The sequence below is a fragment of the Orbicella faveolata genome, unplaced genomic scaffold (genome assembly GCF_042242905.1).
Source record: "Orbicella faveolata isolate gen_17 unplaced genomic scaffold, um_ofav_v1 contig_35, whole genome shotgun sequence".
NCBI classification, from domain to species: Eukaryota; Metazoa; Cnidaria; class Anthozoa; order Scleractinia; family Merulinidae; genus Orbicella; species Orbicella faveolata.
In genome coordinates this window covers 25,527,274-25,554,914 of record NW_028301564.1, presented here as the reverse complement: position 1 = coordinate 25,554,914, position 27,641 = coordinate 25,527,274, and the positions used below count along the sequence as shown (strand labels likewise).

General features: G+C 39.5%; 1 long non-coding RNA gene across 1 annotated transcript; it reads right to left on the bottom strand.

The window, feature by feature from the left end:
- Window positions 1-4,171: 4,171 nt before the first annotated feature.
- On the bottom strand, window positions 4,172-14,671 carry LOC149104016 (uncharacterized). The gene is made up of 2 exons (XR_016201810.1): window positions 14,333-14,671; window positions 4,172-4,441 (listed from the first exon to the last, which is right to left on the bottom strand). It is a non-coding gene; the product is annotated as an uncharacterized LOC149104016 (long non-coding RNA).
- Between the last annotated feature and the right edge of the window lie 12,970 nt (window positions 14,672-27,641).

Genomic DNA, 27,641 nt, shown 5'->3' with positions numbered 1-27,641 from the left:
ACACACAGCCACTTTGAATCTGGTTATAGAGCAAATTCACGAGGGATCAAGCTCGGAATACGCTCAATGTTTAGGGACAGGATATCGAGGTTATGCTTTTTGCAAAGATAGTGTTAACAAATTTGAATATAAAACAGAACTTGAGGTGTAGAAACGTGGCTTAAACAATTGTTTATCGTTGGGTGCGTACCTGCAAACTTAGGGTTCGTACCGACTCTAAAAAATGACTGGACTCCAACTCCTTAAAATAAGGGCTGACAAATGCATTGGCGTAAATGCTATTAAAGCGTATTAAATTATTAATAAAAGCTGTACCGGGAGCTTAAAAAGGGTTGAAGAATTGTTTTGCCTTCAAGCGCGCCATGTCTTTCGCTAAGCCAAAAGTAATCAACTCTTGATCAATACATTTGATCAGCTCTCGTGTTGATTGGCTAGGAATCATTTATGGTGTACACTTCTCAATAGGGCGTAGAACTGGTTATCGATGCATTACTAATATACCGTAAGAGTAGAACCTGTTTACATTAACCTTCTGATAATTTAGTTTTAAAATATTAACTGCATGCAAAAACGTCAAATAACAGTCAATCTCAATGTCGCTGGTTTAAATGGTCTCACACTGGGACTACATCCAAGCATCTTAAAGTTCGAAATAGCTTTCACCACCTTCACCAATCTCTTCCGTGATTAGGGGTCAGATAAGACCTCCAAACGAACAAGCTTTATGGTATTATGGTATTATATACCACACCACATGAAAGCGCTACTCATAAGCTTTCATTTTAATGGTCACACACAATGGGATTTCATTCACAAACGCAAAAGTTAGAATCTGGGGAAAAAAATAGGTTGCCTTCATGGAAACTAATATTTCTTTTACAAAAATTCCACTCAGTAGAACTTTGTAGGGAAAAAAAGGTTAAAAAATTATAGCGAAACAATTTGATGTTGAAACAACCCATTTGTCTTGATATATGAGCAAACGTATCTCGAAAGCAGAACGGAAGTCGAGTTTTTTTTTTTCCGCGACGTGAACAGAAGTATCGCGTTACAGTCACCATATATGCAAATTAGAGTCAAGCTTTTTGACCTCAACGAAAATGCTGCAAAACATTTACATTTACATTTGGATCCCTGCAAAGTCACCCAGCCCACACATAAGCTCTACGCCACGTAAGATTACTCAATACAAATAAGCGATCCGAATAAACGAGATGCCAAAGGTAAAACTGGCGATCGAAAGAGTACATTGGGTCTTAAGTCGGCATATCTGTCGGGGTGTTGATACAATGGTCTTGTAAACAACAAGTTAAGATAAAAAGTCGTATAATTATCTTCCCACATCTGTCACTCTTCCTCTGTCAGGAAACGTGTATTGGAGTACTATCTCGTGTTTTCGCCATTTGCATTCCCTACCGATACACGCGTACGCATGCTGCACATACGCTGACGCCCGCACGCGCACTGTCAAGCTCTTTCCCAATGGCTCGCTCTTTAATTCTTAGATGTGGCCCTGGGAGCGAAAGTTTTTGCATGAAATCCCAGGCTTGATTTATAGTCTTTATAGGTCTACCGTGCGTTCTCTGATGAACGTTGAGGCCGGGTATGGGTCTTAAGTCGGCATACCTGTCGGGGTGTTGCTAAGCTATTAATATAAACAAAGAGTCAACATAACAAGTCGTATTCACTTCTTAATTCTTCTCACGTCTGTCACGCTTCATCTGTCAGGAAACGTGCAATTTGGGACCATCTCGTGTTTTCCGCTATTTACGTTTCCTGTCCATACACGTGTATCTGACGTACGTGCACTGTCAAGCTCTTCACCAACTTGGTTAAACTGGCCTGAGTTTGTTAGTTATAAAACTTGGGACTAGGGTACGATCGGATAGATTAGAGGTTGTACCCTAGCTAGTAAATTGGTATGGTGAGGTACAGACAGGACAGGAAAATAATGGGTATTTAATGTCGTTTAAATGTAAGGTAATACAAGAATTTAGGGTATCCAATTAGGGTATCTGTTCTGAACTAGGGTAGGGAAAATCGCCAATTTTGGTCAAAAGCGATTAAGGATTTCAACAAGCTCGCCGCACACCTCCGCCTACAATTCTTTGGAGTATCCCCGAAGTTAAGGATAAAACGGAAGGCTTGGGACTGCACGTTTAAGTGTTTGTGCAGCTTACGTGCACGTTCACGGATATGGAATGGATATAGCAAAGCACGAGATTGTGACAGAAACACGTGACAGAAACATAATCTGCATATTAAAAAGATTACTCATTACAGCTAAGGTCGGGCGGTTTGATCGCGATCAATCCGAAACAAATTAAGTAGAATGCGTTATGAACCAAATGTTGTCTGTAAATCTTAATGGCATGGTGAATGTTGGTCCTTTTTGAAAATGTAAGTGGTGTGAAACATCACGTGCATTCATTGTGCTTAGTTTTTTGAACATACGTCACGTGACTACTACAAAGACATGAATTTACCTTTGAAAGGCAAACACAATCGACCTCGTAGATTAACGACACCATCTAATGAGAGCAGCAAATAGCAGCTGCTTGCACAAGAAAAATGTTACTCATGAAGGCATTTCTCATCATTCTTCTAAATCGTTTCATTTTCACGAACTTAAAAGCGGAAGTTCACTTTTAAGACACTTTACTCTCACAGTGCCTCCTTCGAACCAGTTGTATAAATGCGTACCGGCAAATTTTATGCAGGGGATAACTCTGCGATGAACTAGCATCCTATCCAGGGAGGGGGTAGAAATACTCCTAGTCACTTCTTGCTACAGAAACTGGGATAAGCTTCGGCCAGATGGGCCTCTTGGCTTGTATGCAGACTTGACCTTTTTTTTTTACACTTTCCAATGACAAACAGCTTACTAAACTTGAAGAGTTGGCTACTATTCAATACTTTTAAAATGGCCCAAGAGAATTCTTGCATTTATACATTAAAGCTTTTAATTTATTTATAACAACTTTATTTGCATTAAAAAAAGTTATAGTTAGAAATTACAAAGATGGTACCAACATTAAGCTGACTTCCAAAGCTAAGAACAATAAATAGAGAAATACAGATTTATACTACAAGATAAAACTATACATAGATTTCGAGATTAAATAATCTAGTACACTGTATACTGTGTTAATTATCACTTATTAATTAGAGAGAGCTAACGAGTAATTAAATGCTTGTAGAAAACCTTCGTGAACTTAATTACATGGCCTGCCTCGACAGCACTATTCGGTAAGGAATTCCAGTTGTCAGTGTATCGATTCCAATTGGTTAAGTCCGCATACGAGCCAAGTGGCCCATCAGGCCGGAACTTATCCCGGTTTCTGTAGCATACCACATAAATTAACTAAAATAACTTCTTAAAGCTCTAATCTCACGGTAATGATTAATGCCCCGCTAAGCAGAGATACAGTAAAAGCCCTGCGTGTAAGAAGCTTGTGGTTTAAGAACCTGAGGGCAGACATTTGCCATTTTAATACCCAAAAATATAAGAACCTGTTTAGCCAAGCAAGATCAATCAGGTTCTCATATGTGGGTTACAGTTAAATTATGACAAACATTTTAACCGGCAAGGAGTGTGACTTTGAGATAGCAAATTTATATTACGAGAAAATACAAAATGAAATAGTGAATAAATACTGTGTATTCAAGGACCAAAGCCAGTTGTTTTTAGTTTCTGGTAATGATGAGCAACTATATCTCCTTCATAGAAAGTAAGATCCCAATTCAGAAACTATTTCGCCTAACTTGCCAATAACTACCCTAAAATATAAGAATCCATTTTACCAGACTTCAAAAAATGTAGGTTCTTACAGGGTTCTTACACAAGGGTTTCACTGTACCCTATTACGACACCATACGTACATTATTCCAAGCCAATGAAACAAGAGAGCTGATAAAACACATCGAACAACTAACAAAGCCGACATGGCGTACTTGAAGGCGAGCAAATGTTCAGTCCTCCTTAACTCCAGGTACAGCCTTAATTTATAATTTCATGTTATAACAACATTTATTTATGCCAATGAATCTATCGCCCTTTAATGTAAGGTTGTTTGAGTGCAGTCATTTTGCAGAGTCGTATAACACTTCATGCTCGCTTGCACGCACCCAATCATAAACAATCATTAAAGCCACGTTTTTGTACTTTGAGTTCTGTTGAAAACGGAATTTCTTTGGACCATCTTTTCAAAACTATTACATCCATTTCCTGTCCCTAAAAACTATACATTCTCCAAGCTTCATGCAAATCAGTCCATTTTCTGCAATTGAAGTTGATACAACCATAGTTAAACTGGTTGTATTTACATCTAATATTACGTTAAAACACGTTTTCAGAGATCTTCTGCTTCTGTGTCAAGTCAAGGTCCATGTAGACTACTCCTGTCCTTGATTAAAGTGACAGCAACAGACTGGTGCGCAACTGAAACAACAAAAAAGGTTTGAAAACCAGGGGTACAGGCCTCTCTTTCGTTGAAGTTTTAGCGACTCGGAATCTAAACCATGTGTAGTGACTCCCTTTCTCATTTCAAGTACTATCACTCCTTGGTAAGACGTGAAAGTCTCTTTCAACAATGAGAATAAGCACTGTATTTTTGATATTGATTTTCCTAGCGAGTTCCTAGATTGTTACTTAGTCTCATAAGTCGAAAAGACACTGCAAGGAGAGACAAATAGTGTAGTGAAGGTACTGCAACCTATGGGCAACTCTGAAGAAGTTATCATTTAGATGCCTCCTATGTGTCCCTGTGTGCTGAAAGAGAACCTAGTTTTAATTTCTAAAATTGAGGTTAACATTTCAAGAATTAATTACTACTTGTGCCCTGTTAGGGCATTCTTCGCTTTTTTGGGTTTCCTGAAGTCATCATAATATACATAATGATATATATCGTCATAGACTGGTATTCGTTCATATACTGATATATACACTGATCTCTCCTCTCTCTTGCTAATGACGTTGTTTAACTTAACTGTTTGCATAACGCTTCAGAGTATCAAAGTTGCTGTGATTTTAAATGAATTCAAATGGGTGGCGAAATGTATAATCACTAGTTGTTAAACTGATTTGTTTTTTTCAGTATTGCTATCCTTCTTATTAACCCAGTGTTGCTCAGGGGTAGTACAATGTTTATAGCTAGTTATTTCAGTTCTCTCGGTTTTTTTGAGGTCTAGAAATTCAATTTCTTTATGAGCAATGGCTGCAAAGTCGGTGGGCCATTGCAAAGCACATGCTGGGTCTTTGCGGAAAAAGATAAAATGAATAAAAGAAAAAAGCGTCTTACATTTTCGCAATGATGTCGCGCTTGAAATTTGAAGGGAGGTGCACTCTTAAAATAGCTGCTTGTAAGAAACCAGTTTTCGGCCAAAAATCTAGCTCTTTCTTCTTCCTCAAAGAAATACAGCCGCTCAAAATTGACGGGAAAAGGACCAGAGCGAAAATATCCTCGTTTCTACAACATGGCGTCAATTTGCGAATAATCGACCATGGTAGCTCTAATTTGAGCGATTCCAAGTTCACCGCACAAATTATTAGTCAAAAAAGACAACCTTAGTACTCCACTGGGTATTTGACTCGTTTGTGGAAAAATATCTGCAATTTCCATTTAAACTACAGCCTTCCAAAGACATTATACACGCTGCATCATATATCATATAACACCATAACACAGATTTGCAAAATAGTCAACAGTGACCTAAAAGGTGTTCTTGGCGCAATAAAACCTGATGGAAAATGAATTTAGAGGTCGCCATTTACGTAAATGTAGTGCACAAATCTTTCGAGCAAAAATCAATGTACTCTGCAGAAGAAAGGAAAGTCAAAAAGCCTCATTATATTTGCAGGACTGCATCTTATAACTGCCTCGTTATAACTGCAGGACTCCAGCTTAAACCTGCCTCATAAAATCCTAAGGACTACACCTTGAAACGTGTCCCCGAATATGTGCTTAGAATAAACACTATCTTGAAGACCTAGTTTGTATTTTAACAAATTCAATAAGGCTTCGAAAGATGTTGTTCGAGAGTTTATCACTAATTGTGCGAAGCTGAGACATCCTTCGCTCTTTGGCGTTTCCTCGAGTCCTAAAGAAATCGTAATATCTCCATACGCAATATCATTTCTCATAGACCTGTATTCGTTACAAGATGCCCTGCCAAATCTCCCGTTTGTGAAGCGGACGATAAATAAGTTTGTAGCTATTAAGACTGTAAAAGGTGTTCTGATTTAACTGAGTTCAGATCAGCGTAGAAATGTATAATAATTTGTTGATTTATTTTCTTAGTATTGCTATATTTCTCACTTGCCCAGTATTCCGCAGGGATAGTGCGATCTAGATAGTTAGTTATGTCAGTTTATTGTTGAGAGGTCGAGAAATTCAATTTGTCAACGAGCAATGGTTGCATATCAGTGGCCATTGCAAAGGACATCTTTGCAGGAAACAAGGGTCTTAAATTCTCGCACTGATATCACCTAGAACGTTTCCTCTTACATCGAAAAGGGAAAAATAATTGAAATAGGTACTCGTAATAAACCAGTTTGTCTAGAAATTTCGCTCTTTCTTTCCTCCAAAAACATACTGAAACAACAAAACATCCTCTTGTAAAATAATACCTCGAAAAGGGTTGGCGCGAAAATATCCTCGTTTCTACAACATTCTACGTCAATTTGCTCATAATCGACCATAGTAGTTCTAATTTGAGCGATCCCAAGTTCACCGTCCAGATTATTAGCAAAAAAAAAAAAACGAACGTATTACTCCACTGGTTATTTGACTCGTTTGTGGAAAAATATCTGCAATTCCATTTAAACTACGGCCTTCCAAAGACATTATACACGCTGCATCATATATATAACATCATAACACAGATTTAATTTGCGCAAAATGATTAACAGTGACCTAAAAGGTCTTGTTGGTGCAACAATACCTGGTGGAAAATGAATTTAGAAGTCGCCATTTACGTAAATGCAGTGCACAAATCTTTCGAGCAAAAAATCAATGTACCCTGCAGCAAAAAGTAAGGTCAAAAAGCCTCATTATATTTGCAGGACTGCATCTTATAACTGCCTCGTTATAACTCCAGGACCCCACCTTGAACCCCGCTCATAAAATGCTAAGGATTACACCTCGAAACGCGTTCCCGAATATATGCTTAGAATAAACATTATCTTGAGGAGCAAGTTTGAATTTTTACAAATGCAACAAGGCTTCGAAATATATTTTTCGAGAATTTATCACTATAATTGTGCGAAGCTCATACCTCAGACATCCTTCGCTCTTTGGCGTTTCCTCGAGTCCTGAGGAAATCGTAATATTTCCACACTCAGTATCATTTCTCAAAGACCTGTATTCATTACAAGATGCTCTGCCAAATTTCCCGTTTGTTAAGCGGACGATAAATAAGTTTGTGGCTATTAGGACTATTAAAGTTGTTCTGATTTAACTGAATTCAGATCAGCGTAGAAATGTATAACAATTTGTTGATTTATTTTCTTAGTATTGCTATATTTCTTACTTGCCCAGCATTCCGCAGGGACAGCTAGTGCGATCTAGATAGTTAGTTATGTCAGTTTATTGTTGAGAGGTCGAGAAATTCAATTTGTCAACGAGCAATGGTTGCATATCAGTGGCCATTGCAAAGGACATCTTTGCAGGAAACAAGGGTCTTAAATTCTCGCACTGATATCACCTAGAACGTTTCCTCTTACATCGAAAAGGGAAAAATAATTGAAATAGGTACTCGTAATAAACCAGTTTGTCTAGAAATTTCGCTCTTTCTTTCCTCCAAAAACATACTGAAACAAGAAAACATTCTCCTGTAAAATATTGCCTCGAAAACAGTTGGCGCGAAAATATCCTCGTTTCAGTACAACATGGCGTCAATTTGCTCATAATCGACCATAGTAGTTCTAATTTGAGCGATTCCAAGTTCACCGCGCAGGTTATTAGCGAAAAAGACAAACGTAGTACTCCACTGGTTATTTGACTCGTTTGTGAAAAAATAACTGCAATTCCATTCAAACTACTGCCTTCCAAAGACATTATACACGCCGCATCAATATATATATATATAATATCATAACACAGATTTGCGTAAAATAATCAACAGTGACCTAAAAGGTCTTGTTGGTGTAACAATACCTTGCGGAAAATAAATTTAGAAGTCGCCATTTATGTAAATACATTGCACAAATCTTTCTGGCAAAAATCAGTGTACCCTACAGCAAAAAGGAAAGTAAAAAAACCTCATTTTATTTGTAGGACTGCATATAACTGCAGGACTCCACCTTGAACTCCGTTCATAAAATCCTAATGACTACACCTGGAAACGCGTTCCCAAATACATGCTTAGAATAAACATTATCTTAAGGAGCAAGTTTGTATTTTTACAAATGCAACAAGGCTTCGAAATATATTTTTTGAGAGTTTATCACTAATTGTGCGAAGCTCATACCTCAGACATCCTTCGCTCTTTGGCGTTTCCTCGAGTCCTGCAACATGGCGTCAATTTGCGCATAATCGACCAAAGTATATCTAATTTAAGCGATTCCAAGTTCACCGTACGGATTATTAGCAAAGAAAGAAAAATCGTAGCTCTCCGCTGGTTATTTGACTCGCTTGTGGAACAAATCTACAATTCATTTAAACTACAACCTTACAAGGACATCATATATGATGCATCTTCAATATATAACATTTTTAACACCGTCTTGTGCAAAACAATCATCACTGACCGAAAAGGTCTTCTTGATGCAACAAGACTCGGCGACAAACTGGAATTTATAAGTTTTCATGTACATGAATTTAATGCAAAGCATGCTTTTTAGCAAAAACTCAATGTACCCAAGAGCAAGAGGGAAAGTTAGAGGCCTTATTACACCTGCGGGACTGCATGTTACAACTGCCTCATTATAACTGCAGGACTGTACCTTGAACCATGTCTCCAAATATATGCTGATTACAGACATTGTGTTAAGTAAATGGTTTTATTTCTACAAATGAAATAAATTTTCCAGAGTTAGTCAAAATCCCTCGAGACGTCCTTCGCTTTTTTAGGTTTCCTCGAGTCCTGCAGGATAAATCATAATATATTCAGACACTGGATCATTTCTCTTAAACCTGTAGTTCCAACATGTTTGTTAAGCGGACGATAAATCAATTTGTAGCGATTACGAGTACAAAAGCTGTTGCGCTTTTTGTTACATTCAGAAGAGTGCCGAACTGTACAATATTTGTTGATAAACTGAGCATGATTTGTTTTCTTAGTACTGCTAGTCTAATACAAGCCCAGATCTCCGTAGGGGTAGTACAATGCTAGTTATTTCAGTTCTCTCGATATCTTTTAAGTCGATAAATTCAATTTCTTAACGGGAAATGTGCTGTATACATGTATCAGTGGGCCATTGCAAAGCACATGCTACATCTTAACGGAAAGAGATAAAATAAATAAAGGAAAAAAGGGTCTTACATTTTTAAACTGACTCGCGCAAGGATTATACGTCTTCTCCTGCACTGAAGATGGAAGCACGCCTGAAATAGCTGCTTGTAAGAAAGGAGTTTTTGTCCAGAAATCTAACTCTTAATTTTCTTGCGAAAGAACTACACGAACAAGAATTCATCCGCTGAAAATTGACGCGAAAAGAGTCAGAGAGAAAATATCCTCATTTCTACAACATGGCGTGAATTTGCCCACAATCGAACACAGTAGCCTTGATTTCGGCGATTCTAATATAACCGTGCTGGTTATTGACAAAGAGAGACTAACGAAGTACTCCACTGGTTATTTGACTCGTTTGTGGAAAATCATCTACAATCCATTTAAACTACAACCTTACAAGGACATAACATATGACGCATTTGTACAATTCATGACTTAAAATTCATAACACCAACTTGCGCAAAACAGTCAACAGTGACCTAGAAAGTCTTCATGGTGCAACAACACCCGGCGACAGATCGTAATTTATCAGTGTTCATTTATGTAAATTTAGCCGTGCAAAGCATGCTCCCGAGCAAAAATCAATATACCCTACAGCAAGAAGGAAAGTTAAAGGCCTCATTAAAACTGCAGGACTGCATCATGTCCCTGCCTCACAAATCTAGGAGTGTACTTTGAAACATGTCTCCGAATCATGGCATATGCTGACAATAAATAGTATCTTAAATAGTTAGTTTTACTTCTACAAATGTAATAAACTTTTGAAATAAATAAGCAAGAGTTTACCGCTAATCGTACGAAGCTGAGGAATCCCTTGCTTTTATAGCCTTCCTCGAGTCTTGATTTGTTTTCCTATCATATCTTTCTAATCAGCCAAGTGCTCCGCCAGGATAGTTGAGTGTATATAGCTAGTTGTTTCAGCCCTCCCGATTTTTATGAAGTCGATAAATTAAATTTGATAACGAGCAATGGCTGCATATCAGTGGCCATTGCAAAGGACATGCTGCATCTTTGTAGAACGAGATAAAATGACTGAAGGAAACAAGAGTCTTACATTTTCGCACTGATGTCGCGCATGGAATCTACAGAACGTCTTTTCCCGCACTGAAGAAAAAAGCACGCTTGAAATAGCTACTCGTAAGAAACCAGTTTGCGGCCAAACATCGAGCCCTTTCTCTTCCTTCCAAAAAAATACTCAATGAAGAAAATGTGCGCTCAAAATTATCGGGAAAAGAGAGTCTGAGTGAAAATATCCTCGTTTCTACAACATGGCGTCAAATTGCGCACAATGGACCATAGTAGCTTTGATTTGAGCGATTCCAAGTTCACCGTACAGATTATTAGCAAAAATAGACAAACGTGGTTCTCTACTGGTTATTTGACTCATCTGTGGAAAAATATCTGCTATTCCATTTAAACCACAACCTTCCAAAGGCATTCTATACGACGCATTTAAAAGACATAACATCATAACAGTTGCGCAAAATAATCGTCACTGACCTAAAAGGTCTTCTTGGTGGAATAATACATGGCGACAGGTCGGAATTTGTAAGCTTCCAATCTACCCAAATTTAGTGCAAAGCATTTTCTCGAGCGAAAATCAATGTAATCTGAGCAAGAACGAAAATTGGACTGCATCTCGCAACTGCCTCCAGACCTGAGGGACTGTTACTTTGAAACTGACATTTTCTGAATACATGCTGACAATTAACACTCCCTTGACTGATCTACATTTCTCCAAATTTAATAAACCTTTGAAAAAATTTTCAAGAGTTTACCACTTATTGTGCGAAACTGAGACATTTCTCGCTTTTTTAGGCCTCCTCGTAGCATCATCTCCAGTTCAAGCATGCGCTGCCAAGTCTCCCGTTGGTAAAGCGGACGATTAAATTAAGTCGTTGCGATCTTAATTCAATGTATAATCACTGATTTGTTTTCTTAGTATTGCTATCTTTGCTACCAATCAAAATACTGGCCGCTAGGATAATACAATAGCCGGTTATTTCAGTCCTTTCAATTCTTTTGTCGAGAAATTCAATTTGTTAACGAACAATGGTTACATATCAGTAGCCATTGCGAAGGACATGCTGCATCTGTTCTGAACGATATATGAAATGAAGGAAACAAGAGTCTTACATTTTCATACTGACGTCGCGCAAGGAATTTACAGAACCTCTCCTCCTTGCAATGGAGAGAGGAGTACGCCTCAAATAGCTGCTCGTAAGAACCAGTTCTCGACAAAAATCTAGCTCTTTCTTTTCTTTTAAAGAAATACTCGCACTCATTTCCACAACATGGCGCCAAGTAATTTGCACTCAATCGACCATAGTAGTTCTGATTTGAGCGATTCCAAGTTCATCGTACAGATTCGTGATTAGCAAAGAAAGGCAAACGTCGTGTGCGTGGAAAAATATCTAGAATTCCATTTAAGCTGCAATCTTACTGAGACATTGTATACGACACTTTTACAATTTATAACTGACATTACGAAAGGTCTTCTTGATACAACAAAAGCTTGCGGCAAATCGGACTTCATAAGTTTTCATTTACGTAAATTTAGTGCAAAGCACGCTCTCGAGAAAAATCAATGTACCCTACAGCAAGAAGGAAAGTGCAAAGCCTCAACATACCTGCTAGACTACACCTTATACCTGCCTCATGAAACCTTCAGGACTGGACCTTGAAACATGTGTCCGAATATATGTTGACAATAATTACTTCCAGAAAATTTAATAAACATTTGAAATAACTACTTCTGTGTAGCTCAGGTATCCTTTGCCTTTCTAGCTTTTATTCTCGGGTCCTGAATAAATCGTTACATCTCTAGACGCTGGATAATTTCTCATAATTTTGCAGTCGATCCCACGTCCTATGGCAAGTGTCCGGCATTTGCTAAGTGGACGCTTAGGTGTTGAGATTTCAATTGAATTCAGAGGACGTCGAAATGTATAGACACTCTCGTCCAGAAACTGAGTTGTTTTCTTAGTATTGCAATCCTTCCTAGTAGCACCGTACTCCGCAGGGAAAGCACAATGTATTTAGCAAGATAAATCAGTCCTCTCGATTTTTCTGAAGTCCAGAAATTTAATTTGTTAATAAGCAGTGGCTGCATATCAGTGAACATTGTGACGGACATGCTGCATTGTTGCAAGAAGTACATTTTCACACTGATGAGTAATGCTGCGCATGGAATTTACAGCACCTCTCCCCCGCACCGAAGACAGCAGTATGATTCAAATAGCTGCTCGTAAGAAACCAGTTTCCGTTCAAAAATCTAGCGTACTCTTTCTCTTCTTTCAAAAAACTACGCGAAAAAGAAGCCATTCCCAAAGAATTGACGCGAAAAGACTAAGAGAGAAATATCCTCATTTCTACAACATGGCGTCGATTTCTGCAAAATCAACCATAGAAGCTATCATTTCAGCGATTGGCAGTTTGCCGTACAGATTATATTAGCAAAAGAATAATACAAATGTAGTTCTCCGAAACGAGTCAGTGTCTCGAGTGTGGAAAAACATCTATAACCCATTTAGGCTACAACCTATTTTATAAAGACATATTATATATGATGCAATTTTACAACATATAACATCATAGCATTAACTTGTGTGCAAGACAGTCATTACTGACCTAAGCGGTCTTCTCGGTGTAACATCATCTGGCGGCAGGTCGGAATTTGTAAGTTTTCATTTGCGTGAATTCGGTGCAAAGCATGCTCTGGAGCAAAAATCAATGTACCCTACAGTAAGAGGAAAAGTTAAAAGCCTCATTCTACCCACAGGACTGCATCTTGTAACTGCCTCATTAGACCCGCGGGACTATTACCTTATATTAAAACATCTCTACGAAACAATGAACACCATCTTAAGTACATTTCTACAAGCGAGGTAAACTTTTGAAATAAATCTCTCAAAAGTTAATTAATAATTGTGCGTAGCTGATTTAGGTTTCCTCGAGTCCTGGATAAATCATAACATCTCCACTGAGGCTGGATCATTTTTCTCAGTTTGGTAGTTCTAACATAGCTAGCAAAGGTTTCCCGTTTGCTAGGCGGACGACGAATCTCTTTCTAGGGGTCTCTGAAGAAATTGTGATGCGATTTCAAAGCCGCAGCGAGATTGAAATTCTTACCGTGGCAATATCTGAGGAAAAAACGCTTCTTTTACAATTATATTAGTTTTTTTAAAGCGGAGCTTTAAAGGGGAACTTGAAATGAATATATAAATTAATTTTTTTTTTACCAAGGCGAGTGTCTTGGTTCGCCTGTTACTACCAACACAGAACGGCCTCGGATTTTGTTTGAATTTAGACGCCGAGTGCCGAAAGGTATAATCATTTGTTGACAAACTGACCTATCTACTTTGAGCTACTATTTTTCTTACTGGTTAGTTCGCAGGGATAGAACATAGAAAGCCAAATATTTTTGTCCTTGAATTCGGAATTATTTGCTCTCTAGTCAGATGGTTCACTAGTAATGCTCTTCATATTGCTACAGTACTCATAAGAAACCCGTTTCGTTCGATCTAGAATTCTAGCTCTTTCTTTTTCTTCCAAAAAGTACCTGAACAAGGAAATATTCGCTAAAAATTGACATGGAAAAAAACTGATCAGAGCGAAAATATCCAAATTTCTACACCATGGCGTCAGTTTATGGAAACTGCGCCGCCACAATTGCTCTGATTTCAGCTATTCTATGTTCACCACACAGATTATTGGCGCGGAAAGACAAAGGTAGTACTCTGCTGTTGTTTGCAAAAGTCAGTATTATCGAGGTGTGTGAATTTCTGTATGAACTTGATCACAGGATTAACAGTTAACAAGAATTGTTCAGTCTTAACAAACTGCAGACCTAATCCGTGCAGGGGATTTTCAAATTTACCTTTAGCCAAACCACATTAGCCCAAAGTTGTTCCAAACTCTTCCTGCTGTTGTGAGCGTTGTTGTGGTGATGGTGTTTTTGACCCTAAAATGACCTCAGCATACTGATGCACTTCAAAGTCGTCTTGAAGGAGAGTTAAATATGATACTAGAAGTTGATTTCGACTTGACTTGTCTTTGACTAACTGTTTGCTACAAAAGACAAAAGACGCTGACCTAATAGCTTGCGCAATTCTCTTAAATTTATGCTCCAAATCACCTTGCTTTAAACTGACACAGAACTGTTCTTGCTGAGTTCGCTTTTTCTCTTCAGTCGATCACAGTGAAGGCGAAAGATCAATTCATGTTACGTATTAAAGAAAACGGCTGTAAGCTGTAGGCTGATCTTTCACAGTTTATATACAACACCGCCACGTCAAATAAAGGCAGACAAAACAACGTGCCGAAACTAAGCTTCATTCAGTGACTACACCGTGATTACAACCTTAAATTTGTCGGCGTTCCTTGTACCATTTGTCGACAATGCGCCCGTTATAAACTGTTCGTCGTTGCTATTCAGTCACGGAGAAGAATGCACGAGTGGCTCTTGGGCTATTATTCAACCAAACCAAACCGAATTTTTAGTTCTTCACATATTGCTCCTAAATTGCTTTACTTTATTGAAAAGTTAGACTCGTGGTCTCTCAGACAATCCCACCGTTTCCAGTGGCATATTCTGCGATCGGCACGCGCAGTAATTGAACATCTGAAGTCAGGATCTATTTTCTGGCGAGAAATCATTTTCTATGATCGTTCAGTGTCTGGCTTTCTATGAATATTATCTACTGCAATTGTTTCGTTTTACACACCGTATAGGCCCCATTTTAATCACTGAGACACCGAAAATTCGGATGTGCAGTCGTTTCCATAGTGTTTCTTGGGGCAATTTACGACGAATGCCTTTTCAGGAAAAGATCAATTCGAGAATGAAAGCACATCTTAGAAACGTCTTCAATGAAAAGTTAAACATAAAAATGTGTTTACCACAGCCTTATATGAATAGAGTGGTGATTCACGATCAGCTGGTATGATGTTTAGTACAGTTTAGTTTTTATTTAAATTGTTTCTTCTGGATTGAGGGTACACTGAATACATTTTTGCTAAACCTTGATGATCGATTTCGCCAGAAAGCCTGTATCGAAGGAGGATAGAAGAAAAGAACTCTTGCTGCGCTAGAAATCATGGCTAATATGAGTGGTTTTCAGTGCCACGTAACTGTTTTGGCTTTCAAGTAATAAACAAACATAATCATCATTCTCTCCCAAAAGAGCTCGCAACTTTGGCACTAGTAATTATGAGACTGGAAATTGAACTTTTTAAGTATTTCGCAATTGTCTTCAACCTTTAATTTAGTATGTACAAGGGACATGCCAGCAATTTGGATGAAAGGAGTTTTGACACTTCATTCAAAGATGCTGTACTGTTGCTGCGTCACAAAATGTGTTTTGCACGATAGCTGCTTCACAAAGATATTCCTTACGATGACTTCACTGAACTCGGCTGGCTTCACCGAATCCTGACTCGGTGAAGCAAAGTAATTTACTAACTATTCTTTCCATTACTTGAGGATATTGTAAACCTAACTTGCAAACTTAACGCTTTTGTTTTTGCAAGTCTTTAACAAATATTCAAATAAACAACATTTTGGGTTCCCAACAGAACGAATTCAGTAGGTGCAGATTTTTCGTTAAATAATGATAGAATTATCATATTATTCCATTCCGTTTGGGTTAAATAAGCTAAATGAGCTGCTACGAAACAGGAATGGTTGCATTTTAATTAAAAGTAATTATTTTTCAATTTTTATGAGTTCAATTCATGCACGGACACACATGAGCACAAGTTGTCAGAATACTGGAAAGGACTCTCGAGAAGCTTGAGCTATCAAGCACTGACCGAAAATACGATAAAAGTTCCTTCATTAACCAGTGAGAGCCGGCGATAGCCGTTTTGTACAGAAAATTAACAATGGTGCGAATTACGCAGGCTAAAACAAAACGATTTTAACGACTTGCACTCATGTCGACCGATCCAAGACAAACGTCGGTGGGTCGTGATTTAATCTAATTAAATTTCAAACAGCTCTGATAGCCATAACAGCAAGAAAACAAGTACTGATGTTCTTGTTAGAAGTAAAGATTTTTTCGAGCAAATCAATAATACTACAACTTATAAGTTCTTGGTCCAAACGTTACTCGATTGTAGTCTCTTCCACTCACACCAAACCATTTGTTGTCGATAGGCACTGTCAAAGATTTACGAGTTGTACTTCATTCCGTTTATATTCATAGCAGTTGATAAATCGTCAGGAGTTTATAGACCATTATAATCGGAGGTTTCAGTCGTACTATACATGATCATCCAAAAACTAGCTCTTTTCCCTGTCTCAATGTTTGTCTTCTGTGTATTGCTGTAGCTCGATCCTGGTACTTTTACAAGCAGCAAAGCCATGTTTTTGAATAATCGTGTTTTTCGATTCACTGAATGAACTGAATGATAGTTACCACAGGCAGTGACCAAAAGCAATCAAGATTGCAGAAGTTCAGTTCGGTGCATACGTTTTCCTAGACATGACGTAGTGGTGTAACTAGACTTGCCAGATGCATTTTCCTTCATTACAGTCAATGTTTATGAGAATGAATTGAAGCGATTGAAGTAATAATGATTTCCAGAGGTCCAGTGCCGCAGAGGTAGTCCTTACTTTCCATGCAGAGGTCTCATCAGTGCAAAATCCAGCTCCATCAAACAGTTTTAAAATGTAACATAAACAAAAGAAGCCCGAGGGTTGTCAAATTGCCTACAGTTTGTCTTTTGGCATTGCTGTTACAATATTATATTTCAACTTTCAGAGTTACAGTCATCCAACTGTTTGGCTACATGTATGCCTCTGAATAAGAGTCCAAATATTTAACAGCCTTCCTACATTGTCAACGAAAACCAAAACTTAATTTCGCTTCAATACACTAGTTGTGTTATAACTGTGAAGATCATTCATGTCTTTACAAAACTCACTTAGTTGTTAATAATTACAACACTTGCCCAAATTACCTAGTTTACGGTATGATTTCGCACTAATTATGATCTGTATAGAATCGAATTAACAATTCCACAGACGTCAGTTACGTACTACTTCTGCCAACTAAAATTGTCATGGGTTACGTACATCAAATGCAAGAAAATCGAAGCTAACTTTTAAGCAGAAAATGCCCTCGATTCTGGAAAATAATTACCACAACAACATGCAAACAAAATTTTACAAAACTAAAACTATCAATCTAGGAAGACCAACTCGACAAGAAAATCGACGTGTTACCGAATGGCGATCGACACAATTCCAACACTAAAACATCACCAATAAAGTCATTAAGGTCAATTTGCTAGTACTATGGTATCCATCCTTGAACAGGATAATTTTACAAAACCAACCAATATGCTGTCCTAGTCTTTGGACTTTGCCCGAGCTGGATGACTCTTTTGGATGTCCTTAGTTTGCCGGCATTGTTGCTTGAAAACGGGACTTGCTCACTTGCTGGTTCCACCACCAAACCGGCAATCACCGGTAAACGGTTGAAGCTGGTTGAAGAGAAAAGCGAGTAACCGTCCGGCTGTTAGCTAGCGATCTGTGAACACGGTCTGAATCGTCTTTTATCATTGACGCTAGAGTATAAACAGGCAGAATATGGCACGCGAACTGGTGATGGTCACAAAAAAAACTTGAAAAGAGATAGTAAAACAAAGGAAAATCACGTTTCAAGGACGAACCCATAAGATCTTTGTTTGTCAGTTGACAAGCAAACCGTATCTTGGTAGGTAATGAGAATTTAGATGTTACATCTCAGCGCAAGTGAATACTAAGTCAAGTGTAACTGCTAACGTTTTAATCCAAATTTATCTTACCAAGATTAATTACATGTATAGAAATCTCTTTCCACTGGTTACCTGCCTGGTTTAAAACTTGTAAGGAAAGCTGCAAATCGACCTCAGTTGATAATACTCCTCGTGAGGCCATCCTGGATTAACATTTCGTCACGCACATGTTCTTAAGCGACAATAAGCGTCCTGCACGTGTAGACTCAACACGTGCAGGATTTAGGCGTGTTCTCGATTTTCTGTAAGATATTTACAAAATTCACGCAGTGATACTGATTAAAGGCCATCGAATTAGCTCCCTGAATATATACGAATACGTACAAATTCAAGGTCAAGCCATGTCTGCCGGCACTCTTCGATCAATATTTACAACAATCCGCACGCTCACCACACTCAATCTCGCGAAATCATGAAATTTTATTTTAAATTTACCATGAGGTCAAGATGATCGCATTGTCTTATATTCTTCCTCTGAAGTTCAGTTTGAGAGCCCTACTTGTTGATAACTCATCAGTTTAATTTTTCTTGTTCAAGCACTCTAAGGAATACTGAAAGTTTTCATGGCAAAACGTCTTGTCAGTAAGCAATCAACGGCCAAAGTACACGGGCTTTGGTCGGCAACTTCCAGGCCCTCTTGTTGTTGTGTGACTAACGCAATATTAAGTCTACTAACGCAATATTATGGCGATACAGTAGATGAAGGGACCGTTTGTAAAAACGACTGTTTGGAAGTGTGCTCAATTGTAAACTGATTTTATACATGCCAGATAAAAGAAGAAAAATAGCAAAACGAAAGTCACGTTAAGCATGTTCACTTAATGTCTCAGTATTCTCTCGCTGTTTACCAAAGCCATGCACCGAAAATGAGACGATTTGACTAAAAAGCAAGAACAGAAAGCTGTTATCGTCCTCTTTGGAACTCAGCACGTCCAGACTGAACCCGATTTATCGCTGGTTGAAACCAAATTCTCTGCTCGCTAGGACGACCATCAATGCCCGGGGCCGGGGGGGGGGGGCGGAGGTTCTCCCTTTTATGGGCTATATAGGTATGTGCGGCCCCAAAGGGTAGGGTTTTTCAGACGTTTTGGTCATAATAGGGTAACGATTTGGCCATTTTGGTCTTATATACGGTATGGTTTTAGCACTCTAGTCTTGAATCGGGTATGTTTCTTAGAAGAAGCTACTTTTTCATCATTATCAATAAGAGCGTCAATAAAAGCCCTTCATAATTTATGTTTAGGGCAACTGTGCCAGCTACAAAGGTCATAAAGAGGGTATCGAATTTTTGGCCAGGTCATAAATAGGGTAGCATTAATCGCAGATTTTGGTGATAAATAGGGTAAGGGTTTTGGAAAGTGGGACACACACCCCTACCCAACTTTTCTGGGAGTACCCCCCCCGGGCATCAATGTCATCAATGTGACCATTAGACTTGTGTCATTCGACATTATTGAAAAGAATAGAGAGTTTTCGCTGTTTACGTTCTACTAGATCAACTGTTTATTGGAGGAAGGAGGGCTGTAGCCTGCGAGCAGGAATTCTGGTTTGGATTTTCACGTTTAATGCAAGAAACTCCAAACCAGAGAGTCTGCTTAGCAGAACCTCGACAAGGTATGACTGTTACACTTACATCATTTGACACACGTGACACATCAGAAGAAAGATGGGTGTTTCTGCGATGTATTTTTCACTGGTGGTAGCTGACAAATTCAATCGGATGTCATCGTTTGTTGAGGGAAGGAGGGCTAAAGCCTGCGAGCAGGAATTCTAGTTTGAAATTTCACGTTTCATGCGAGAAACTTCAAGCCAGAGAGTCTGCATAGCAGGACCTCGATAGGGTGCAAATGTTACAGTTACGTTATTTGTCACTCGTGGCATGGTTAACGAACATATCAGAAAAACGAAGGATGTTTTTGCAGTGTACTTGCTTACTATTAGCAGCTAACAAATTCAACTGCATTTAATTGTTCGTTGATGAAAGGAGGAACAAAGCCTGCCTATGCGAGCAAGTGATTTGGTTTGGATTCCACGTTCAATGCCTGACGCTTATGTCAATTAAAGAACGTGATAAACACACTCTGGATGCTGTGGGGAAAAACGGAAGGCTGTTTTTCCAGAATGCTCTCTACTAACCTTATAAATAGTAGTTTAAAAGGATAAAGCATATTTAGGCCTCTAATTAACATAATTTCGGAAACTCAGAGCCCCCCCCCCCCCCCCTCCCCCCTTTGAATAGGGCGTAGACCGTGTATGCTTGGAAGATGACCGATAGGACCATTAGGTTTATTTCGGCAAACGCACAAATTGTCTTCGACGCATTCCTTAGGAAAGAGAGGGATTCTTTTAGTAGCTTACTCCCTCAGCTGCGGTATATAAAAAACTCGATCAACCAGATAAACCCTTTAATCGAGGATGTTAAAGCTTGCGAACAGGAATTCTGGTTTGGAATTTCGCGTTTCATGCGAGAAATTCCAAACCACGCAGTCTGCTTAGCAGGACCTCAACATGGTGTGAACGTTACACTTACATCATTTGACACACGTGGCAATCACCACATCAGGAAAACAAAGGAGTGTTTTTGCAGTGTTCTTTTCGAATTGTCTGCTGGCCTGGACGACCAACCCGGTAATCATTGGACTTCTTTTATTCAACACGCTTAAACCGAACCAGATTCACCGTGTATTGGAGGATGGTGTGCTATAGCCTGCGAGCGGGAATTCCGGTTTGGAATTTCACGTTTCATACGAGAAATTCCAAACCAGAGAGTCTGCTTAGCAGGACCTCAACGTTATGTGACCGTTACACGCACATTATTTCACACGCGTGGACAAAAAATAAGAAGGGTGTTTTTGCAATGTACCTTCTTACTGGTGGTAGCAGACAAATTCAACCGGACTTCATCCTTCGTTGACGAAAGGGGAACCAAAGCCTCCGAGCAAGCGATTTGGTTTTGAATTCCACGTTTAACGCAAGAATTTCCCAACCAGATTGTCTGCTGGTTAGTATAGGACGACCATAAACTGGACCATTAGACTTTATCCTTCGACACAATTTAAAGGAATAGGGAGGGAACGTTTTTGCTGTGTGCTTTCCCCTGACGGTAGATGGCAGGTTCAACCAGATTCACCGTGTATTGGAGGAAGGAGTGCTATAACCTGCGAGCAGAAATTCTGCTTTGCAATTTCACGTTTCAAACGAGAAATTCCAAACCAGAGAGTCTGCTTAGCAGGACCTCAACGTTATGTGACCGTTACACTCACATTATTTCCCACACGCGGTCAACACACTGATCAAAAAATAAGAAGGGTGTTTTGGTGGTGTATCTTCTTACTGGTGGTAGCTGACAAATTCAACCGGGATTTGTCCTTTGACACAGCTGGACCAAGTGGGAGGGAGTGCGTTTGCTGTGTGCTTTCCCCTAACGGTAGATGATATGGTCAACCAGAATCACCATGTATTAGAGGAAGGAGTGCTATAGCCTGCGAGCAGGAATTCTGATTTGGACTTTCAAGTTTTATACGTGAAATTCCAAACCAGAGAGTCTGCTTAGCAGGACCTCAACATTATGTGACTGTTACACTTACATTATTTCACACACGTGGTCAACACACTGATCAAAAAATAAGAAGGGTGTTTTTGTGGTGTATCTTCTTACTGGTGGCAGCTGACAAATTCAACCGGGATTTGTCCTTTGACACAACTGGAGGAAGAGGGAGGGAGTGTGTTTGCTGTGTGCTTTCCCCTGACGGTAGATGACAGGGTCAACCAGATTCACCGTGTATTAGAGGAAGGAGTGCTATAGCCTGCGAGCAGGAATTCTGATTTGGACTTTCAAGTTTCATACGAGAAATTCTAAACCAGAGAGTCTGCTTAGCAGGACCTCAACGTTATGTGACCGTTACACTCACATTATTTTCCACACGTGGTCAACACACTAATCAAAAAATAAGAAGGGTGTTTTGGTGGTGTATCTTCTTACTGGTGGTAGGTGATAAATTCAACCGGGATTTGTCCTTTGACACAGCTGGACGAAGTGGGAGGGAGTGCGTTTGCCGTGTGCTTTCCCCTGACGGTAGATGATAGGGTCAACCAGAATCACCATGTATTAGAGGAAGGAGTGCTATAGCCTGCGAGCAGGAATTCTGATTTGGACTTTCAAGTTTCATACGAGAAATTCCAAACCAGAGAGTCTGCTTAGCAGGACCTCAACATTATGTGACTGTTACACTTACATTATTTCACACACGTGGTCAACACACTGATCAAAAAATAAAAAGGGTGTTTTTGTGGTGTATCGTCTTACTGGTGGTAGGTGATAAATTCAACCGGGATTTGTCCTTTGACACAGCTGGACCAAGTGGGAGGGAGTGCGTTTGCCGTGTGCTTTCCCCTGACGGTAGATGATAGGGTCAACCAGAATCACCATGTATTAGAGGAAGGAGTGCTATAGCCTGCGAGCAGGAATTCTGATTTGGACTTTCACATTTCATACGAGAAATTCCAAACCAGAGAGTCTGCTTAGCAGGACCTCAACATTATGTGACTGTTACACTTACATTATTTCACACACGTGGTCAACACACTAATCAAAAAATAAGAAGGGTGTTTTTGTGGTGTATATTCTTACTGGTGGCAGCTGACAAATTCAACCGGGATTTGTCCTTTGACACAACTGGAGGAAGAGGGAGGGAGTGTGTTTGCTGTGAACTTTCCCCTGACGGTAGATGACAGGGTCAACCAGATTCACCGTGTATTAGAGGAAGGAGTGCTATAGCCTGCGAGCAGGAATTCTGATTTGGACTTTCACGTTTCATACGAGAAATTCCAAACCAGAGAGTCTGCTTAGCAGGACCTCAACGTTATGTGACCGTTACATTGAAATCACTTCACACAAGTGGTCAACACACTAATCAAAAAATACCAAGGGTGTTTTTGCGATGTACCTTCTTACTGGTGGCAGCTGACCTATTCAACCGGATTTCATCCTTCGTTGACAAAAGGATAGCCAAAGCCTGAGAGCAAGCGACTTGGTTTGGAATTCCACGCATAATGCAAGTATTTCCAAAGCAGATCGTCTGCTGGTTAGTATGGGACGACCATAAATTGGACCATTAGACTTTACCTTCGACACAACTGGGGGGAAGAGGGAGGGAGTGTGTTTGCTGTGTGCTTTCCCCTGACGGTAGATGGCAGGGTCAACAAGATTCACCGTGTATTAGAGGAAGGAGTGCTATAGCCTGCGAGCAGAAATTCTGATTTGGAATTTCGCGTTTCATACGAGAAATTCCAAACCAGAGAGTCTGCTTAGCAGGACCTCAACGTTATGTGACCGTCATACTGACATTACTTCACACACGTGGTCAACACACTAATCAAGAAATACCAAGGGTGTTTCACGTAGGGGCCAAACCACCCCCCTAATGTTTCATGAAGGCTATATTTGCTTGGTTTATATATTTCTGAACCAAGTTTGGCAGATGAGCTTTCTTTGATCTCCAGTTTATTTTAATTTGGAATTTGTGACAAAATGTCAGATTATGACGTCGTAATTGCTGACGTCACCAAAACATGCTATAATTTTTTGTAAAATCTGATATAAAGATTATGTCATGGGAAAGGCCTTGACTTGAGGAGTAAAATGCCGGAAACCGTTTATTGCTATGATGATTATTTTTCGAGATATGGTAAATTAAAATATTTTTTTGCTGTCCCCGCCGGAATTTGCTTAACCATACTGTCCATCTTAAGTCAGTCTCTCTGGTTTATTTTTTTCAGTTTTTTTCTAGGAAGGCTAGTAATATAGAAAACTAGAAAGCTTGATGTTGTTAAAAATTGTATGGTTTTAGAAATTTGATTTTCGGCTTTGTTAAGATGGTATTAACAGTAAAAAACGGGTGACGTCACAGGTTATGACGTAACAAAACTAATTTTAACGCAATAACACTGGAGGGATATTTTTTTATTCCGATTTTCTTCTTTATTTTTGCTTTAGTCATCTGGCACATCACATGTGCAACATAGCTGCATTTGCTGGAACAACATTACGGCTCCAATTTGGGGATTTTTCTCAAGGGGGGATCCCATATTTTGCAGAGTTATTATTCATGATCAAAAATGCTATATTTCATTTAATTTTCGTGATATGGACAAAATTTTTTCAGGTTTCAACTCCCCTTGATGTGCTCTTTCGAACACATTGTAAAAAATATGCATATTAAAAACTTCAAAAGTGGCAAAAAACATGACGTCATCACTGTGACGTCACAACTTGGACATTTACTGACATTTTTCACGTAAATATAATTGGCAATAGGTCACCCGCTCATCTGCCAAGTTTGGTGTAGAAAGAGCCAATACTTTTTAAGTAATGCGAAATAATGTGAAATACCCAAGAACTGACGAAACATTTGGGGGGTGGTTTGGCCACTACGTGTTTTGCGGTGTACCTTCTTACTGGTGGTAGCTGACAAATTCAACCGGATTTCATCCTTCGTTGACAAAAGGATAACCAAGGCCTGAGAGCAAGTGATCTGGTTTGGGATTCCAGGCTTAATGCAAGAATTTCCAAAGCAGATTGTCTGCTGGTTAGTATAGGACGACCATGAATTAGAGCATTAGACTTTGTCCTTCGCGAGGAAGAGGGAGTGTTTTTGCTGTGTGCTTTTCCTTTACGGTAGATGACAGGGTCAACCAGATTCACCCTGTATTGGAGGAGGGAGTGCTATAGCCTGCGAGCAGGAATTCTGATTTGGAATTTCACGTTTCATACGAGAAATTTCAAACCAGAGAGTCTGCTTAGGAGGACCTCAACGTTATGTGACCGTTACACTCACATTATTTTACACACGTCTTCAACACACTAATCAAAAACTACGAAGGGTGTTTTTGTGGTGTATCTTCTTACTGGTGGTAGCTGACAAATTCAACTGGACTTTGTCCGTTGACACAACTGGGAGGAAGAGGGAGGTAGTGTGTTTGCTGTGTGCTTTCCCCTAACGGTAGATGACAGGGTCAACCAGATTCACCGTGTATTAGGGGAAGGAGTGCTATAGCCTGCGAGCAGGAATTCTGATTTGGACTTTCACGTTTCATACGAGAAATTCCAAACCAGAGAGTCTGCTTAGCAGGATTTCAACGTTATGCGACCGTTACACTCACATTATTTCACACACGTGGTCAACACACTAATCAAAAAATGAGAAGGGTGTTTTTGTGGTGTATCTTCTTACTGGTGGTAGCTGACAAATTCAACTGGACTTTGTCCGTTGACACAACTGGGAGGAAGAGGGAGGTAGTGTGTTTGCTGTGTGCTTTCCCCTAACGGTAGATGACAGGGTCAACCAGATTCACCGTGTATTAGAGGAAGGAGTGCTATAGCCTGCGAGCAGGAATTCTGATTTGGACTTTCACGTTTCATACGAGAAATTCCAAACCAGAGAGTCTGCTTAGCAGGATTTCAACGTTATGCGACCGTTACACTCACATTATTTCACACACGTGGTCAACACACTAATCAAAAAATGAGAAGGGTGTTTTTGTGGTGTATCTTCTTACTGGTGGTAGCTGACAAATTCAACCGGATTTCATCCTTCGTTGACGAAAGGGGAACAAAAGCCTACCAGCAAGTGATTTGGTTTTGAATTCCACGTTTAATGCAAGTATTTCCAAACCAGATTGTCTGCTGGTTAGTATAGGGTGACCATAAATTGGACCATTAGACTTTATCCTTCGACACAATTGGAAGGAAGAGGGAGGGAGTGTTTTTGCTGTGTGCTTTCCCCTGACGGTAGATGACAGGGCAACCAGATTCACCGTGTATCGGAGGAAGGAGTGCTATAGCTTGCGAGCAGGAATTCTGATTTGGAATTTCACATTTCATACGAGAAATTCCAAACCAGAGAGTCTGCTTAGCAGGACCTCAACATTAGGTGACCGTTACACTTACCTTACATTATTTGAGACATGTGGTCAACACACTGATCAAAAAATGCGAGGGGTGTTTTTGCGGTGTACCTTCTTACTGGTGGTAGGCGACAAATTCAACTGGACTTCATCCCACGTTGACGAAAAGAGAACCAAAGCTTGCGAGCAAGTGATTTGGTTTGGAATTCCACGCTTAACGCGAGAAATTCCAAGCCAGATTATGTGCTCGCTAGGTTAAAGATCATAAATATTTTAATGTGACTATTAGACTGATGTCATTCGACGACGCTAGTGAGAAAAACAGAAGGTGTCTTTGCTGCGTACTTTCAACAAACGGTAAATGACAAGTTGAACTGTTGAACTGGATTGATGCTATGTCAGATGTAGGAGGGCTATAGATGATGATGAGGAATTCTGGTTTGAAATTTCACGTTTTATGCGAGGAACTTCAATCCAAAAAGCCTGCTTAACAGGACCTCAACATAATGTGACCGTTACAGTTACATCATTTGACTCACGTGGTCAACACAAACATCAGATAAATTAAACGAAGGGTGTTTTGCAATGTACTAGCTTTTTATTGGTAGCGAACAAACTGTTCAACTGCATTTAATTGTTTGTTGATGAAAGGAGAACCAAAGCTTGCCTATGCGAGAAGATGATTTGGTTTGGACTCCACATTTGATGTCTGACGCCCATGTCAATTAAGAAACGTGGTAAACACACTCTAAATACCTTAAGGGGGAAACGGATGGGGTTTTTTTTAGAATGCTCTACACTAACCTACTAAAAGTGTTTATTTTTGACATCGGAATGAAAGGATAAAGGATATTTAGGCCAATAATTAACGGAATTTCTGATACTCAGACCCTCCCTCTTGAAAAGGGCTTAGATAGTGTACGCTTGGAAGGTGAACGATGCGACCATGAGGTTTATTTCGGCACCAACTGTCTTCGACACACTCTTCAGGAAATAAAGGGATTCTTTCGGTAGTTAGCTCCCTCAGATGCGGTAAATCACAAATTCAACCAGATAAACCCTTTATTGGAGAGGGAGTGCTATACTGCCTGAGAGCAAGAATTCTGGTTTGGAATTTCATGTTTCATGCGAGAAATTCCAAACCAGAGAGTCTACTTAGCAGGACCTCATCATGATATGACCGTCACACTTATATTATTTGAGACACGTGGTCAACGCACTGATCAAAAACTACGAGGGGTGCCTTGGCAGTGTACCTTCTTACTGGTGGTAGCTGACAAATTCAACCGGATTTCATCCTTCGTTGACGAGAGGAGAACCAAAGCCTGCGAGCAAGTGATTTGGTTTGGAATTCCATGTTTAATGCGAGAAGTTCCAAGTCAGAATATGTGCTCGCTAGGGTGAAGACCATAAATATTTTAGTGTGACTATTAGACTGATGTCATTCGACGACGCTAGTGAGAAAAACAGGTGTCTTTGCTGTGTACTTTCAACAAACA